Source organism: Melospiza melodia, chromosome 8, assembly GCF_035770615.1.
Source record: "Melospiza melodia melodia isolate bMelMel2 chromosome 8, bMelMel2.pri, whole genome shotgun sequence".
Taxonomy (NCBI): Eukaryota; Metazoa; Chordata; class Aves; order Passeriformes; family Passerellidae; genus Melospiza; species Melospiza melodia.
Window position 1 is genome coordinate 23,253,451 of NC_086201.1, and position 14,196 is coordinate 23,267,646.

A 14,196-nucleotide genomic window follows, 5' to 3' on the forward strand; every position below is an offset into this window, starting at 1 on the left:
AATGAGATGACAGCAGATCGGGTCGGGAAGCGCTAACTCAGCAGAGGCGGCTCCAGCAGTGCCCTGTGGGATGGAGCTGTGTGCGGGGCTGTGCCCGCCGCGTCCCTGCGCACCTCCTGTGCCCCCACACCGACTGGGACGTGCTCTTTCTTGAGGAGATGAAGATGCCAAAAAAAAATTTGCTCAGAGCTGGAAAATGCTACATTTCTTTCTTTTTTGAAGGTTTTAAAAATCAACTTATTTATTGTGTACTGAGCATTAGAGTACTTATGGTTTGTTACATCATGTAACACACCTGTAGCACTATTTTAATTACAACCACTAGTACAGGCTCAAATGCCCACTGTCAAAAAAAAAAAAAAAAATCACGGCATAGTGAGGAGAGGACGTTGACCAGATCTGTCCAATCATCAATGTAGTGCAGCAGTTGAAGACTTAATCCCCAAGATTTAAACTGACTGTCTTGCTGTTCTGTCACTATGATCTCAGAAGAGTAAGAGAAAAGGAGCATCAGGCCATGACTGAGATCATACTAATCAGCACTTTAACTCACTTTGGTTTAAACTAATATACCAGTTCATGCTGCCCAGCACTTGAAGCATTCACAAAATGGAAACAAACCTGTTCTAAAACTTTGCCAAAGGCCAGCAATGCCATTGTAACAATGTATATTGTCACAGATACAAATATTCTGTGCTCAGGAGAGAATAGTTATTTTTATTTACAAATTCATAAAAGTCAACTTTCTCATTTATGTTGCAATACTAAACAAAATAGTTAAGGAAGCAAAACACATCTTGCTCAAAACCAACACAGAGATGTTAAGAAATAATAATCAGAAAGAGTGATTTTTTTTTTTCTGCTTATAACTTTTAGCTACAGGATTTGATTTCTTTGGCTTAAGGATTTGCAAATGTAGCTCTTGCACAGGAGACTGGAAACAGAATGTATTTGGACATTCATACACGTTCTGACAATATGAATTGTTAAATGCTTTCACAAGATATTCCCTGAACCCACTGTGTGCCAGTGAACACTCCATGATTTCCCATTCTGCTGTGAAAGTAATCTTTTTCCTGCCTCACACTGTGTAAACAGGTGTCACAAAATAAAAAGGCATATGGCATCAGTGTGGCAGCAGCATCTCCTGAGAGGGACATCCTGTGGCTGATGGCACATGCCCCATCCCTCAGCCTGTCCCTCCATGGGAGAGAGAGCATGGACAGCTGAGCTTTGCCTCAGAGGGAGCCTGAGGACAGGGATGGGAAATATAGAGGTCTTTTTTGAGGTGCCTCCACCAGGAGACTGCTGATAACCTCTGAGAAACATGTTTGTGATTTGAGTGGCTGAACAACGTGGGGTGACTTAAATTCTTCAGTTTTCTTCTTGGATGTGGAAAGCAGAGGAGGGGCTGGGGCAATGGGATTCACTGAACAAGGGAAAGGGCATTTAATGCTGAATAGAAGCAGTGAAGTGAGGTTTCCCTTTTCTCCTTTCCTCAGTTAATGCTTTTACTGTTGGATTATGCAGTGAAGCTCCCTTCGGCTCATTTCTTCCCTGCTCTGCTCAAATTACAGTCCCTTTTCTGCAGTGGGTCACACTTACATTTTACTCCTCACCAGCCTGAAGGGAGAATGCTTCAATTTTACAGTGGGTCTAGTCTTGTGTTTTGGCAAAATGCTTTAAGAGATGCAAGTTTTATTTCTGTGAGAGTGAAAAGACAAAGCCCACACTTCCCAAGGGCTTTAAGGGGGTAGAATGCAGTGCAGGCTGAGTACCCAGATCAGCCCTTTGGAATCTGCTGCACTCAAGATCCCAAATTCACAGAGTCTGAAGCATGTGGGACTCCTTAATTGCCTGGAAGGCACTCAGGTGAAGCACCCAACTGAAGCAATCCTGATCAGCCTGCAGGAGCCATGCAGCTGCTCTGTGGGTGTAAGAGATGGTGAGGATCTCTCGTCTCTACCTCAGTCTGAAATAAATTCCAGTTCAAATGGAACGTGATTATGGAGTCTGGAAAAAAAATCCAAAGACAAAACTGCACAAGAATTAACTCATGTTGAGTTGCTTTATGTGTATTTAGAACAGCAATAATCAACAAAGATCTCTTCTCCTTAAGTAAGCATGATGATCAGGACTTGAAATACAATAACACCCAATTCATACAAAACTGAACCAACATGTAAAATTTGCCTTCAGATAAGGCAAATTTTAAATATAAATTTTTACATGCTGAAAATGCTGAAAGAACTGACAATTCAATTGAGACTAATAGTAATTAAACCAAACATAATTGCAATCTTTGAAACCTGCTCAAAGGGAGGAAGGGTAATGCATCCAACAAAATTCACATTCATCAGCTTAATGTTTTGCATGAATAGTCCATTAGTAAGCCACAGGAAACATAGTTTTAGTCGTGTTGTTTTCCCATGGCAGTTTTTGTCATTGTGCTTGAAATGGTGTGAGTTAAAATCATCCACATGGCACTCCCTGGGCTGGTGCCTCTCCTGGCAGAAGCAGCTGTAGCTCCATCAACTCCCTGGCTTACACAATAAAGGCTTGCATATAGAAGCTCACTGAAAGTACCTCATACTTCTGGAAAAAATCAGTGATAGCTGCTCCAATAGCTTATTCTGGTAACTCAGTCTTTGCAGTTAGTATTGCTTTATCAATTCATCTCAGAATGAAGGATTGGAGACTGGTTTCCTGCCTGCTTTATTAGGAGTGAGGAATTTATTCACAGCTAATTCCCATCCAAGTTAATCTGTGTGACCTTTAGCATGCTGTAGAATTATAATCTTGTGCAAGGCTCAAAATTTGTTTCCAGATAGCTGTTGCAATGTGCTGGCTGTGGGATATTATTCTGCACATCAGCTGAGAAGTCTCATGCTCGGTGGTTCCAGTTCGAGGTCACCTAAGTGAGGTGAGCCAGCAAAGGAGGCTGGAGACAACACAGCTGAACTTTTTCAGGAGCAGAGTGGGTCAGGGATGTGCAATCCCTGCTCTACAGCCACCTTTTGTGTGCAAGGATTTATCTCTGAGGCAGAGTGTAAAAAGCAACAAATGGGAGAGAGAGAGAGAGAAAGAAGAAAGCTCTTACCTCACATAAACACCATTATTTCAGAGAGATCTAATATCTGTGCTCTGCAGTCTCCTCACCATTACATTTTAATAACTGCTGGAAGATCATGGGTTTACAATACTAAGAAATATCTCTTTTTGATACCTCGAATGCATGACACTCATCACATTCCATCACAAAATTTGTTTTTCCCAAGGAAACACCAGCAGACTCCTGCAGGGTATTTTGAAACCTCATCAAAGTGAAGCTATCCCTCTGAGCTCAGTGGCAGGGATGATCATATGTGCAACTTCCACACAATTCTCTCTGTTTGAGAACACATCACATATGTTTGCTATTATTTTTAATGACAATCTTTCATCTGCTTCTCATAGTAGTAAAAAAATCCACCCAGCTACTGTTTAAAGCACTTCCTAGTCTGTATGCTAAAATCTCCCCTCTTTCAGTTTTGTAGTAATGCTCTTCTCCAACCAGCTTCTGGGACTGAAAACAATTCTTGTCCATTCAGGCATCTTCTAAAGTTAAATAATATACAGAGTAAGCAATTATTCAGAAAAGGAAAGTATAGTGAATGCAGATTGGTAAAGAAAAAGTAATTTTCTTTTTACACTGAGTTATTGCTTCTTAATGTTATTAATGTTTGTTTGTTTGTTTGTTTGAAGCCTTTCCTACTAAGGAAAGTAGGAAAGTAGGTATAGAGTGGAGGCAGACATAGTGCTGCAGGTACAGGTCACTCTGGGCTATGAACTGGTGTTTTCATGTCCTTAGTTTCACTTTGTCCTTACATACTGCAGAATAATGTTGGTTCTTTTCCACAGTTCCAAGACTTCATCAAACCAAGGTGTCACTCTACAGCCTGCACCCTGAAGTTAGAATATCTGCTTCAAATTTCATGAATTTAGCTGTGTCATCATTTGGCAGCTTTAGCTTATTTAGCAACTAAAATCCTTTTTTAGCAACTAAGCCCCTTTCAATTTTGTTTTTACTCCTTTGTGTTGATTTTTTTTTTTTTAATCCTCTCTGAGGTATTTTTCTATCTCCTGACCTTTAAAGAAAAAAATCTTTCTGCTGTTCTGCAGAGCTAGGACAGTAGAATCCCGTGGTGGGGTCATGATGCTGAGTGCTGGAAGGTGTGTTTGTGCCCAGAAACCAGAGGACAGGGTAATGAATGCACTTTTCCTTTGCTTTCCTGCACTGACCTGGTGATTGTATCACAATAATGGATGATACAGTAGGTAAAAAAAAAAAAAATTCCTGTACCTTCTGTCATCTTCCCCCTGCATATGATATGTCACAATGCATGAAAAGGACAAAACCAGCATGAACATTAATCGTTCTGGATTTGTTTGGTTTCTGGATAATTTTTATGGTGGTCCTGATGTCATGACAAAATATCTAGATGTTGGCAGGACATTAAGCACCCTTTGGTGTTCTTGGATGATGCAGCATATCCAGCTATGTGAATTAATTAAAACCGTTTTAAAAATACAGACAGTTGGTGGAAAACATTTTTTTCAGCATTGAAACACAATAGCAACACTGACAAGACCTCCTGAAGTATTTCACAGGGAGCTTTACTATATACAGAACAGTAACATATTTGAAACAATAAAAGCAAGAGAGTATAGTAACAAGAAAAGTAACCAGTTATAAATTGAAGTATATTTGTAGTTAAAAACCCATTCCTCTGTAACAGCCAACTAGTGTTGCAGTAACTGTTAGGTATTGTACAAAACCTGATGCCACTATTATTTTCTTGGAAGTGATACATTTTATTCTATTAAAGAGAAGCTCTTCACAATACGAGATCAACTTGTGTTCAAGGTGAAAGTGATCCTAGGATCTTACGTGATTTGTGAATGTAGCTGGTCTAAATCCTGGCAGAGCCTGCACTCAGTCTCCTGTCTCTCATTTCAATCATTTAATTCCTATTTTATATCATAGAAATTATTCTTTAGCCTATTCAGAATGTCTTTTTTTTTCCTGGATCGATGAGTTTTCTAGTGGTGTGGAAAGGAAGAGTTAGCAGGTGAATCAAGAAAAGAAAATACTTCAGTCAGTAAGATAGGTGCATTAAATAGATAAAAGAAATTCCTTTGGAGTGATAGAGACACCATGTATGTAATTCAATATGATTTTAAACAAAATATAGACTTCTTGTGTATGTATATATTACAAATAATAATTAAAAAAAAATCACAGCAATTGCCAAAATTACTTGTTTAAACTAAGAAAAATAGGTGCCAAAGTATTGATGCTCTTTTGATGGTTTTAACAGCTGTGTGGTTCTGCACACTGTATAATCAAAGGTAAGAGCTCCTGACCTTTTTCTCACTTTGTCTAAGAAAAGACCTGTATGTATTTTTTTCCCCTTTAAACTGCTGTGGCATTTTGTCTAAAATTTTACTGTGTTATCCCAAAAAAGTCACGGTAACAAGCCCCTTTAGGAATGTGTTCATCATGTCACACAATGCATCAGTTAATTATCTCATCTTAGCACTGCAGCAGACCTTCAAATTAATAGCTGTTTCAAACTATAGGCAAACAGTAGGTGCCTGACTTAATTAACTCTGCCTGTGATGTGATTTGTATCTTGGTGTTGCTTGTGCTAAAAATGGGCACTGTTTCACTGTTTTTTTTTTCCTATGGCATATGTCTGTATTTCTCCAAAGGGCTGGGACACTGCAACTTGAGGGGCAAGATTATTGTTATTTGATGATTTAGTTATCATTATGGTCTGCAGATCAGAAGATCTGCAAACACCAAGGCACAGCTAATGGAGTAAAGCCAAACTGATTGCACTATTATTTTGGTGAACTCTTAAAAGTAATATATAAATAAATAAAGAAACAAACTGTTCATAGAAATACTAGAGCAGATTTGCTGTATGTTCTAAATAGAAATAGACTGTACGATGGATGGTCTGAAGACCCACTGCACTCAACACAGAGATTTCTTTTTTTTTTTTTATTTTAAGGGTAAATTCTAATCGCAAGCACTGTTTCTTCCCTGCACCACCATGGCCATGCAGAGTTCCTCTCAGATACCAGGGTAGGAAATTCAGCCATCCCATTACTGGAATGTTTATCTGTCTTTTTTGGCCTAATTGTGGTGAAGTACTCACTTCACAAAACACCATGAGTGCAGCTGAGCAATGTCAAGAAATGGTCTTCTTCTCAGGAGCCTTTCTGGACAGAGAGATTTTATCTTCACTGGGGGATCACATAAAGCAATGACAGTGTTCCCTTGTGAAGGTACAAAGTGATCTTGAAGAGTGCCAATAAAAGCCCTGTCTGGATACAGGTGGCACCCTCCATCTGTCACCTCTGTGTCCTGCTGCACAGGAGGAATCTCAGCATAGCAACATATACTTGGATTTTTTACAATTATTTTTTAGAAATTGAGATTTTTTTTTTTCAAAATATGTAATTGCGACTGTTCCATTCTTTTCATCATGGTGAAAAGACTTCTACATTTTAAGACATGAAAACTGCACAAAAACATGAAAGCACACAAAACTAGTATTTTTCTTTAACTCTGCTACAGATTGTGTGGTAAACTCCATATCAGAAACAGAATATATTATATTGTAAATAATAAATGTCAAACACTTAGCCAATAGTTAATGCTTAGAATCACCCCATGTTTGAATCCGTGATGAATATTAACTCTTTTTGTTCATTTTTAATGGTCTTTCTCCTCAGATGTTATATTTGAAGAGAAGCAGTACACTCCTCTTACGGTTGCTAACTGTACCTTTCTATTTTGAGTTGAGTCCTTACGGTTTTTGCAAAGTACCAAATGTTCCTATTTCCTGTGAGAAGGGTTTCCAAATGAGCCTTTGGCAATATTTCTGAACAAAGTGGGACCACTGTAGGAATAAACTGGCTTTGCCTCTCAAATCTCCATGGGGCTTATGAGGCAAAATGACTTTAGCAGGGAAAGTAGGTTAAAGCAAGGACAGGCAGCCTCCTCAATCGACTGAGCTGAAAAGAAGCATAAATACCCACCTGATCCACTATATTTAGGACTCAGTAGTCCTAAAAAAAACCACAGGACAAGAAGCACCAAGTGACAGAAATTTACAAAAGGTGTTCCCTAACTGTTACTTGGATGATTTAGGTTTAAACTGGATTTACTCTATAGAAGAAAATTAGGAAATCTCTTTTGATATAACCTTAATCTTTGAAAGTAATCTGGGTTTTGGGATATGAATGCTTTCTTTGTGTCTATGTGTGTTCCTGCTGGTATATTTTAGAAAGGATTAGAGGGTTTGGGATTTTGTTGTGGTTTTTTTTTAATCATTGGACTATAGGTAAGCTGCTTGTATGAAAATTATTATGAAAGATAGTGTTTTGTTAATTATTTCTAGAATTTTTTACTTTAGACACAGATTCTCTAGAGCTTCAAATGTTTTCTTATTTTTTTTCTCTACCTAATCCAATAGCTTTTGTTGTTTTCCACCATGTGAGTTCTTATCAATAATATGGACTTTCCCCCCACCTCCTACCTATAGCTTTAATGAACTGTTACTTCTGGAAATCCTTTTGTAAGTTCCCTAATATATTGCTACGCTGCTTCTCAGCTGCAGTTATGAATTAACTTGATTTATTTTGATACTGTGATTAATTTTGACACTGAGGAGTTTTTCATAGCACCAAAATTTACCAGCAGTAGTTCTGTCACTTATGTGCTATTCTCAACAGTATCACTGTGTATCATTGTGGGAAATTCACTTCTGAGAACAGAAGCATCTTAATCTTCTCAGCTTTTCCCCCTTCTTTTTGTAACAAAACAGTGCCCCCAAGAGCTTTTTTTTCAGGAAGGGACAATTTAAGAAAATCAAGTCAACCATTCATCAGTATATGCATTCTCTGAACATAAAAATTCTGCCCAGCATTGCAACCAGAGCTGTTAGTTTGAAGAAAGGTCGAAAGAGTGTTTTGATTTTCTTGTTTTATGTCCAATAATAGAAAGTTAACCAAATGACTGAATGCCTCTAATGTTACAGTTTGGAGAGCTGTGGTATCTTTGCTGGCACTGAAGAAAGGGAGGAGGCTGCAGAGATCACTTCTCAGCAAAGGCCTTTATGGCAGGGCCGCTTTTGTCCTTTGCCAGTTGCCATCAGGACAGCTGGCAGTGGTCTGGGAGGCAGCAGGAAGCACTGTTTGTTTGTTTGTGTGGGGATAAAAAGAGAAGAAAGATAGCATGAAGTGAACAAGAACAAAGAGAGAATAAACAAGGAACAGCTTTAGTTACACCAGTCATAAAAATACAAGCAGCAAGCCTATTAGGTATTTTGCTAAAATACATTCAATATATGCAAAAATAATCCCAAATAGCCTCTAAAACTCAGAGAGGCAGTTTTTTATGATAACCTGAAGTGTTACTTTTTTTAAACATTTTTAAAGTGTCAAGAGTCATCACTACATTTTCTGATCCTGAAAAACACCTACTACAAATAGAATTTTGGGTAGTTTGTTGTCTTTCTCTCCATCTCATTGCATGGCTTTGCCAGAAGTTGAAACTCACAAATGAAATAAAAACCCCACACATGAGCATATATTTGCTTTAAATAACTTTCAGTAATCTGTCACAGGATCATCTCAGGACTTCACCTACAGCAGAAGTTTAAATAGTAGGCATGGTCTCCCCAACAAAGCCTGCTAATATCTCTCTTTAGCAAAGTGATCTCATTTTCTCTGGTGTATCTCTACAGACCCTTTTCAGCCAGGTCTTAGGCCCCTGAGAGATTTAGTGGTAGAAGTCAGCACTTAGAACTTTCCAATATGCAGAGCTTTTCAGATTGGTAAATAAGTGTGAGAGCCTGGTGTTGTGATGAGATCTGTGCCAGAGCAGGGATGCAGTAACAAGATAATGCTCAGATCAAGCAGGTCAGGTCAGATGTAGTTATTTCTGAGTTGCACAGATTTGCCTGAATGAAGATGAGTATGGGGAAAAGGAAGTACTATAAAACACACAGAGAAGAAATAAATCATAGCATTCCTAGGTACTCCCAAGTTCCAAAGAATAAAAGTGTTTTCTTGGTTGTGGGGGAGCAGCAGAATGAAGCTTAACGCTGTGACATGAGGCTTTGTTCTCTCCACAGGAGATGTCCAGACCCTGCAGCTTCCCACAGCTTCATTACCTATTCACTAAATATTTTTACATGGAAATTATAAACTCCTTTTAGGTCACAGAGTGTGTCCATGATTTAGTTCACTGAGTTTAGAAACATAATTATTCCTCCTTATATTAGAATTACAACTAATTAGGAACTAAATATTAATAATAAAAGAAATGTGCTGTAATTTATCTGTCAAATGCAATGTACTAATATTTTAAAGGCTATACTGGCCTCTCAAATAAATGTAGGTAAAGATACCTTAATAATCATTTTATGCATCTTCATAAAATTTGACACAATGTGTCTAGTTTTTCCAGTCTGTTAGCATCACAGCATGTACTTTATGGGTGGGAGAATAAACTGTCCTCTGGGAAAATTAAATAAATAGTTTGTAGGTGCCTTGTGATATTAGCAGACACTTTGGGGTGAGTCTCTTGTGTTTTGTGATTAATATCAACACAGGGAAGTTGTGGTACAGCTAATCAGCATGGTCTTTCACCAGGCATTCAGGGCATTATTTGCAATGCAGTGTATTTATTTTGTTCTGGTTAACAATCTGACAAATTCCTGAGCTTTAGGAAACACTTCACTATGTAACATTCATAAATATAAAAATAACTTGAGGCATTTATTTTCTAGCATTCAAAATTAAACTTTTGCCTTAAATCTGGAAGTTTGCTCTTTTTAGCTTTTAGCCAAACAAAGATGACCCTTCAATAGGTGTATGAGTGAGTATGACATTTCTCTGTACAGAAAATAATTCTGCTCTTGAACTTTCTTGTTTTCACCAGTTTTAGTCAACCTTTCCCAACCTGATTTGGAAATACCAAAGCATGATCCCACACAGCAAGTCACTGCTGGCTCAGCAAGGATCTGCAAGCATGTATGTGATGTTACTGTAGCTGGAAACTCCAGGATTCCAGCTTTGCATTTGTTAATCACTTGGGTTTGGGGCATAGGGCAGAGGTCTCCTATTTTTAGGAATATTTGTAACTAATTTCCCTATCGATAGAAGTAATTCCTACTTAGAGGAATTAGAGGTAATTTCAATTGCAAAAACAGGCACTATTTTTTCTCTTTCTTGATTTGATTTCTGTGTGGCAGCAAACTCACCAAAGACAAAATGCTGTGGAAGAGAAGGTGATAATGGATGGTTTTATAAGTGGGGTGGAGTGAATTTTACAAAAAGTGGGAGCAAGGTGACCTCTGCTCAGAAGCCTCCCTGCTCATTAGCAGGTGGATGTGGCTTAAAGATTCACTGTGGTGCAAAGAAAGAATCAAATTAGGTGTTGTGTGAAGCTGTCATTACTGTGTGTTTCTCTGTACAGTTCCAGCTTAAAGCATGTCGTTCCTTTCATAGCAGCCCCTCAGATTACTGTATCTCATCCCTTCCACATCAAAGTGCTGTCAGCACTTTCATAGTATAAAAAGAACGCAGAGATAATTTTACAATACATTCTCTTCAAACAGATTTGACTTGTGCAGTTGCAACATTTCTTTTTATTCTGGGATTTGCAAAGGAAGATGCACTAAAATGAGTAGCATCTAAAAGCTGAACAAAAACAGGGAACTAAATACCTGTTTAAAATTGGACCAAAGCACCTCTGCAGGGATGGTGAGGATTTTAGGAAGTCAATTCTTCTCAAGTGCCATCTGAATTATACTTCAGTCAGCTTGTAAGAACCTCTGGGAGTGTGGAAAATGTTCATTCTTGAAAAGCGTGAATCATGTCTTTTTATTTACTAGCTAAAAAAAAACTTGGTACCTTAAAAAGTCTTCAGTAAAATATACAGCAATGTCAGATCTCACTCTCCACCTCAAAGGCTCAGTCTCAGCTAGCAGCCAGCAGCTGGGCCACTGTCTTGACCTTACTGCTCTATGAGAAAGTAAAATAATAAAACAATGAATACAAGAAGAAAGTGAGGGAAGGCAGCAGAAGACAGAACTTCACAGAACTGGCTTTAGCTTTGTGGGTCTTTCTCTAATTCCACTCTGCCGAGAACTTTTTTCTTCTTAGTGATTATACAGCTATGCATATATAAATGCAAATGTTTCCCATTGTATTTCCTTGCCAGTTTTGAAATTTGCCAGCATCTATAGAAGAGGTTGTCACAGAAGTGAGTAATGGTAGGATGGAAACAGAAATGAGAGAAGCACTGTGTCCTTGGCTCTTCATGAATGCAAAGGGACTATTACTTTACAATAATCTTACAGAGAGGTCACAAACTGATCTTGCTTACTTCGGTGTAAATCGGGAGAAATTCGGCTGAGCTCAATGGACTGACTCGGGCCTGGAATCAGTTATTGCGGAGGTGTGAGTGGGCGCGGTTCTGGCGCGGAGATGCCGATGGAGGGGCGGGGAGGGGGCAGCGCCCGGCGCGGGTGCGGGCCCCGCCCGTGGGGACGGGCCCGCGGGCAGCCGGGACACGCTCCGCGAGTGGGCAATTGCTGTACAGCCATGCAGGAATAGAAACAAAACGCAGCTTGAATCCTCCTCCCCCAAGCCAGCCCCCGCGATTATGCTTCCAATGACCGCAGCGGTAGCTGTGGTGCCCGCGTTCCCATTTCGGGCCCGGGCATCTGCGGGCGCTGGCACTGAAGCACAGCACAGTGGGATGCCTGGAAGGCAGCGCTGTGCCGGGTTAGTGATGGGCTACATCACTTTAGACAAAATGATGCTTCCTGACACCCTCCCTGTGAGAGCCATCCTGTAGGAACAGGCTGCAAACAAACCACAACATCCCTTTCCATCTCCTTCCTCCACCTTACCTCCTACACCAACAACCAAGCGACTAAGAACATGTTCAAATATATTGTATCAGTTTAAAAATTACACTTCCCACATGATGTATGCCATTATTTTTTGTTTTTCACAGATAATTTAACCCAAAGTGGCACATATATCAGTGGCTGAGTCTCAGTTGTTCTCACAAAGGAACCCCAGTAGTACAGTGGGATGTTTTGGGGGTAGGGGTCTGCACTCTTGAAACCCCTTCCCCAGGCAGCCTGTTCTCCAGCTTCATTAGCATTAATAAAAGGAAGAGGGGATTAAAAAAAAAAAAACAAAATTAAGAATTTTGTTTCTTTTGCCACGTCCCATATATTACCCATATATTGACTAGAGGTCTATAATATCACTGCAACAGACTTATTTAATCCTGTGCAATATTTATCCACTAGTGATTTTTTTTTTCTCTCTGGTAGCACACGTAAATAAATGTGAAGAAAATAAATACTGAATAGGTAGCTAATTCTGAAAGCCAAGGACAACATCAAATTTAACAAGGACATTAATTCTCCATTTCCTTTTGTTCAGTTCTATTATAATTATTTAGTGCTGTTTACCTTTATCCATTTGTTATGCTCAAATTGACAAGTCTGGGAAAAACAGTAAATAAATACATAAAAACCATGATAAACCCCTTGATCTATGACAAGCAGAGAATAAAGCCTTATTTGAAAGGGATAAATAATAAGTAATTACTTGATTTTTCTGAAGTTTGCTTTTTAAAAAATATCCAGGAATACAAAATATTAACTCAATTTTGCAGTAAGTTTGAACTAGCTGAGCTCAGTCTTTGAAAATGGGAGAATTCCATCGTAGACAGCAGATTTGGCACTTTATTTTGAAAGATAACTCTAAAAGGGAAACTTGCTTGCTCCCCACTTTACTTCCTACTGCAAAGTCCAAATGACTTTACAACAAAGTTGTTGTACTTTTTATATAAAGACTCTGCTACTAAACCTGAGGGTGGTCATTTTCTTCATCCACAGTGCTTTTAGACAACCTAGAACCTTTGTCTCTGCTTTGAGCACTACCTGAGTACCTGCGTTGTAAATGAAGAAAACTTCCAACTCTTTAATTTTCTCTTCATTAAGCTCTTGTAGGAAAAAGATTTAATATAGAAAAAAGATACCAAATTAAAGCCAGTGTTTCAGGCAAATTCTATTGTGATGAGAGGTATGTGTCTTCACTGAACACAGACCTCAGAGCTGACAAGAATCAGGATAGTAATGATTGCCTGTGATCCATCCAAAGCCTATGAAACATCCATGGGGTCCCTGGGCGGAGGCTGAGGAGGGCAGGGATTTGCCACTCTCCTTGGCTAAAGCCCCAGCCATAAGATGATGGTAGAGCCCCTCAGAGCTGAAAGGTGACTGAGGCCTGTAGGTCAAAACAAAGGGATCTTTTCCACATCAGTATTACAGAAGGAAATCATATTAATTAGTTAAAGAAGCCCTCTGAGGGCACTGAGACAGTGTGTTATATTTCTGCTTACAGGGTGCACATGGCTGGGTCACGGCCATGCCTCAGTAGATGTTGTCATGCTGGGGGCCATATGCTTTTAAGTTTCTCAAGAATGAATAAAGTCATAAAGATTCTGCTTCCCCCAACCTCTCCCATGGGTCAACAAAATTATGGAATTATGGGGTGTGCTGCTCTGGTGTGCTCTCACAGGCAATACTTTGAACATCTAAATTCATCTCCTTCACACAGGGAACCCATAATAATTCTACTGACAAGTACCAAGGCAGACTCTGCAGAGCAACTTTCATGTGCAGATATCCTGGCTGAGCCTGGTGAGCTGGCTGGGCTGGGCAGGAGGCAGACAAGTGGAATTCCAGTTTTATATGTGGGCACACATGAAGGAATTTTGAGGTATTTTGTTCTAGCTAACTCCTGTCTGCAGAGCTTTAATCCATCAATCACCTTCCAGATCTATAGTATTTATTTTCTTTTGCTAGCCACAGATCTGAGATGCCCTGATACATGTCAGCCAGAACAAGATTTCCATTTATTGATATCATTCAATACATGGAATGTATTGGCCATACACAGAATTAAGTGATAGGCTGATTTTTATTTGTCTGAGGGGGATTGTAGTGGTCAGAAGTAAGGACAGAATTTAGGACCTTACCCTTCCTGGGCTGCTGAGTCTCCTCAGATTCTGTAGACTTCAGTGAGGAACAGGGGACAAAAGTTCCT